This window comes from Helicoverpa zea, chromosome 23 (assembly GCF_022581195.2).
Source record: "Helicoverpa zea isolate HzStark_Cry1AcR chromosome 23, ilHelZeax1.1, whole genome shotgun sequence".
NCBI classification, from domain to species: Eukaryota; Metazoa; Arthropoda; class Insecta; order Lepidoptera; family Noctuidae; genus Helicoverpa; species Helicoverpa zea.
In genome coordinates this window covers 8,601,307-8,607,306 of record NC_061474.1, presented here as the reverse complement: position 1 = coordinate 8,607,306, position 6,000 = coordinate 8,601,307, and positions in this window count along the sequence as shown.

Here is a 6,000-nt window from a genome sequence, read left to right as displayed (position 1 = left end):
AGGTAGGATAAAAAATAATTTATTTTCTGCAATTGTGCAGTATTTAGTTTTTTCAAAATCATACCTAATATATCTAAGAATGGTATCTTACTGGTACTGGTCACGCGTTTACTCATCATGCGTTTGGTAAATATGATATAAGAATAATAATTAATTGTCTAATGACAATAGTCAAAAAACTGCATTTGGGAAGAGTTCCAAACATTAGTCGAAATAAAATAAGGTTACCTCTAAGTATTAATTTAATCTAGTTATAAAAATATTTAAGATATTTCATAAAGAATTCCATATAAGTTTACCTACTATCGAATTTTAATAAGGTCTAATATTAAGTATTTATTAAGTGGTGTGGGCTCGAAGTCTATATATTTAAATATATCTTAAATTGGTATATATTTATATATATATATATCTTAAAAATAATTGGGAATATAGTCAATTATAAAAAAGTGATGTAAATCGAACGAATTTTTCAAAAAACGTAACTGACTTACAAGTCAGATAAAAATGATAATAATCAAAATTGTGATAATATTTTCAATTGATACCCGGGTTTTTAAAATCACCTATTTTAATAAGGTTATGTAATTATTATTTAACATTTTCGAAACGTTTTAAGTCACTAAATTGAAATAATGTACTTGTAAGATTCGAGCCCTATTTTAGACCATTTACCCATTGAATGAATTTCACACACTACATAAAACGAACAATATAAACCTGACACACATTGACAGTATTGCACACTTACTCAACATTTTCACGTTAACACAACATAGACATACACACACTCTCACACACACATACAATATACATACACACACAAACAAACTTTAATAACATCAAATCACATTCTTTGGTATAAATGGTCTACAATATTCTTAATTATAATATAGGTAAGTTCTATTTATTTTAAAATTTGAGTTCTAATTTATAAAAATATATACCCGACTAACTGACAGGAGACCGTAAATAATACTCGAATAGATAAGTTACAATTATAATACGGTGTAAGAATACTTTAGAAGTATTACTATTATAAGTTATAAACTTCACTTATAAGTGGTTATATGTTTAACACATACTTTAGAAATTGTATATTGTGGCGAAAATAATAGTGAGAAATTAAGAACAATTAAAGCATCATCAGGAACAAAATTTCTTGTGTAAAATATTTTATTCCAATTTCAACTCTGCTAATCTCGTTCCAAAAAAAAATTACACAAAATAAAAATATAACCGACAACATCTGAAAAATACTATGCTGAAAACCATCAAAATCGTTTAAGCCAAATGTGAGATCATTGCGCACAAACACACATACAGGTCAAACTGAGAACCATCCTTTTTTTGAAGTCGGTTGAATATAAATACCTAAGTAAATTATTATAATCGCCACAATATATAAATACATGTCTAGTCATATTTCATAAGGTATTGTATCGGCACATTGGGCTATTCAGGCCTATTTTTCAATACTTTTTTCCAACCTTCATGGTTATGCACTCCTACGCATAACCAATATTGTCTATGACCTAGCAACTTCTATCTGTGTTAGATCAATGTTTAGAATGTTTGTCTATTTATGGTCTTGAATAAAGATCGAAAAAAAAAATGTTGTTTTATTTGTAGTTACTCCTTTCTGCACTCGAGTAAAGAGCCATTAAATATAAATAAGTAAATCTCAAGAAATAGGTAGAAAGGATTAACTCAACAAGGACTCACAAACTTAAGCAATTGTTTTTTCCTATAAATAAGGCCCATAGTTTTAGGCATTTTAAAAACTTGCTTTTTACGAATGTATCATATCATATCATATCATATCATATCATTTATTGCATTCCATAATGTACATTTGGTGGAAAATATAAAATAATAGAGGTAGTCACAATTATTTACCCTGATGGGCACAGCAAAATAGTTAGAAGAGAGGAAGGCGTTTAATGTAATATAGTAGTATCACAGATTATATAATAGTTAGTAGTATGAAGTATAATATTTAAGTATTTATTTATATTATAATATTACGTATATTTTTGTGTAGCATAACTTCGTTTTATAGTTATTTTTATTTATACGTTGCTTTTATTTAATTTTAGGTTATTTTTTTATCGGTGATATACTCGTTGATTGAATAGTATGCTTTTTTTATTAAAATTTGTTTTAGTATGTTCGTGTACCTTCTATGTATATACTTATTCAGTTTGAACTTGGCCTGGCCCGCCTTTCAGACTACACCTTTTCAGACTTCTTTTACAAGTTATAGTAGCTGAAACTCATGAATTGATTATCTCATTAGGCACCCGACGACCACGGGATCTCTTGGACTAAACTCTCTCAAGCAGCCTTTTAGTTATAAGATGTAGTGATGGCCTAATGGGAAAAGAATCAACCTCTTAAGTATGAGGGTGGGTTCGATGAGGGATTTTCTTTTTATTTTTTTCCTAGCTGGTTTCTAGATAGTGCTGACCTAGGTACGTGAATGCAAGGAACGGAACGTCATATCTTATCAACATCAAATAATTTTCAGGTCGTATAACGAAACGTTTATGTCATCAACTATTAAAAAATAGGGAATAAAAGGATGAAAGAAGTCAGTCAGAGTATTATCCGAATGTCCCGAGAGATTTTGAAAACAATTTGTCCAGAAATCTTAATTTCTGAGGAATTTTTATCAAAGGCTAGTAGGTACAACGCCATCTGTCACGTTCTTGGGGAACTACATTTTTTTTAATTTCTTAAAAAGAAAACCTCCCATTCCAGGTCAGGCATGTACCAATGCAACTTCTCAAAGTTTGTATGTACTTTCTAAGTATATCTTAGATACCACTGATCGACTGACGAAAACGAATAGCTGCAAAACCGACTCCACGTAGTCTTGTCTGCCCTACCCCTAGAGATTCAAAACCGCGTAGGCACGGAGGGGCGAGGCGGCCTGCGAGCTGAGGCGCAGGTAGTTTCAGCGCTCGCCGCCGCGGCTGAGGCGCAAGCCGAAGCTGCGGTGGTGAGCGTGAAAACCATCTGCGACGATAAGCTCGCATGGGACCGCCGGAGCCACGCAGCGCCGGAGCCGTGACAGAAGCCATGCTTGCTGCATGTTGCGTGCTTACATTTTAAACGTACTGAGTTACACCCAAATTCATATAACAATAAATAAGCGACGTACGTTTGGGAACCCCAGTATATAAATTGGTATTTGGGAAATATTCTAGCGATCGTTAGCTTTTTTAGTCTAACAAAAATGACCAAATTAGGAATCATGGTATTACATAATTGGTAACATCTAAGTAGTGACAATATATAATATTTGGTCTAAAGTGTATTTTAAAGGCGTCAATATATTTTTTTAGTAGTCAATAATACGAAAAAATGGTTTTCTTTAATAATATTTTTGGAAACGTTATTTGGTGACCATTTATCCATTTTGGTAACCGTTTAGATTTTTTTTGGTAGTAAAATAGGTACTTTTTTGGGTGGTGTTTAAACACAAGCCTTTCGGAAATAAGCTATAGGTCCCGGCTGTCATTGATCATCCTTGGCAGAAGCCAGTGAGTCTGAGCCTAGGGGTATTGCGTTGCCCGGGTAACTGGGTTGAGGATTCGTGCCTGTAGCTTGTGCACTATAATATGTCCGGCAGGCTTAGGAATAGTTAATACTCCTCTAAATAGGAGGTCTCTGTGCAAGTGGCGTGTTGGACGAAGCCTGGTCACAGGACGTGGTGCCACTCGACAGGAATTACGTATATACGCATGAATGTCATACTGATGGTTATAAAAATAGATTCAAGTTTCTGTATACTCAGGTACAAGTTTTGCAAGTTATCTTTAATCGAACTGAGCTCAGGAACTGTTGGTTCGATCTAAATTCGGCAAGTATAGCCTGATACTGACTTGGCTGTGTTTACTTAACTATGCACTAAAGAGGGGAATTTTTCTGCTCAACATCGAAAAGAGTGCAGACAATTTTTGCAAGCGCTATGACCCTGATGAGAGATAATAGAATGTGATCATCATCATTATAATAATCATCAACTTTGTACTAAACTGAGAGAGCTTAATCAAATATTCGAATCCAGAGGCCCGATTCTCCTAAGTTAATAATATCAAAATCGAATAGAAATCGAATCGCAATATGATCGCAATAGCAGTTTTAACCATATCGGGCATACTGCTACTAATAAAAGACCAATCGTATTCGATTGACATTTGATTGGTGTGCGATTGGTCTGCTATTTTGGTAATTTTGGTCTATACGGTAGTTTGCTGTACAATCATTTTGCAATCGTAAATCATTTGCAGACAAAATGATTCATTATTGAATGACAGAAAAGGATAAAAACGTGTATTTAAAAGAAAAAATAGCGGAATGCCACATACGCTTCAATCGTAATCGAGTCGGAATCGGATCTCAGTCGAATCGAGTCGAACGTCAATCGTATGTCGCTTAAGTAAAATTAGGAGAATCGGGCCCCTGATAATATGTCACCAAAACCTGATATTTCTATTTATTTTTCCTTAATTATAACTAGTTACATAATTGACCTTTAAAATTCATACTGTAAACTATTTAACACGGACACCAATAAATCAATACAGTGCAAATTTCCTGGAATGCGTAGGATGTTACCCCCCACCCCCTCCTCCTATGGAACATTCAGGAAGGGCGTGAGGGAGACGGAAGTAGCCATTACAATGATGGATGAGAGGTCCAGTGCATCAGAACGGCGCATGCCTACAATCTAGATTTCACCTGTAGATTGGGAGCTGGATGCAATTTTAATATTTATGAGTTTAGGAGGTTCATGTTGATTTTAGCATCGTTTTGTTATGCAAATTTTTTGATATAATTTTAGTAACAGATTTAAAATAAAAATATACTTAAGTGAATAGTGGAATAAGCGAAAGCTTAGTCTATACTCATTGAATAAATAGGAAACATATTTTGTTTATTAGTTTGTACCCTAAAAGCTGCGGAACTGAACCGATCTGAAAATTCTTTCCCTGTTGGAAAGCTATACTTATCAAATAAAATAGGCTATATTTTATCTCGTAACGTGCAGTAGTTCCCACTGGACACGGGTGTAACCGCTCGAAAGCTACCTAGTTCTTTTTTCTTTTCTTTAACAATCCACGAGATCTTGAATAAAAGAACACATGCATACTTAGCCAGCCGAAACAAAGTTTCAGCATTTATGGATAAACTAAAAACTGCATTGAAACACGTCTAAGTACATTCTTTGGTCCCGAGGGGTCGTTCGACGCTTTGAAAGCACTCCAGGGCTGTGAAAAGCAACGAATATAATGAATGACGGATGGTAACAGCCGACTAGACTGGAAGCTGATCTCAAAGTTGTGTAAGTATTTCTTTTAAACCGATGAGAAGCCAAGTTAGTTTTTGTAGATGTGAACATGACGAATTATTGTTTTGGGTAGATGATGAATCTTTTCGTTACCGAATAAGTGATGATTTGATGTCTGATTAATTACAGAAAAATTGTCAAACACCAACCTGCTTGAGATAGTCGCGGGAAGTCAGGATATAGTGATAGGAATCAAATTGCTAGTGACCGTTAAAGCTATATTAAGACTGATTCCCGACTGATTCACGTACATCACCCTCCTTTTATTCTCAAAGTAGGTACACCCATGAAAGTAATTTTATAGTAAAATTCTTTTGAACATGTTAGCAACACACATGTTTAAAAGAATTTTAGGAGTTCGATATGCCATTTCTTTTTCTTAGCAAAAACACATAGGACTTGCATAGGGCTGGCATTTTTGTAGTCTTTTTCATGTAATATTGACGTTCGAAAAGTGCAATTTATCACATTTTTTTAAATTTTATTAAGTCCCAAGCGACACCGCTCACAAAACCTAGTACACTCATAAATCACAGCCTCAAATAAATCGACTCCTAGCCTATGCCTGCTGCATCTACGGCGCATGATCTGCACACACACACATACACCATTGATTGAGGTGCACCCAAGTCTCAGTTATC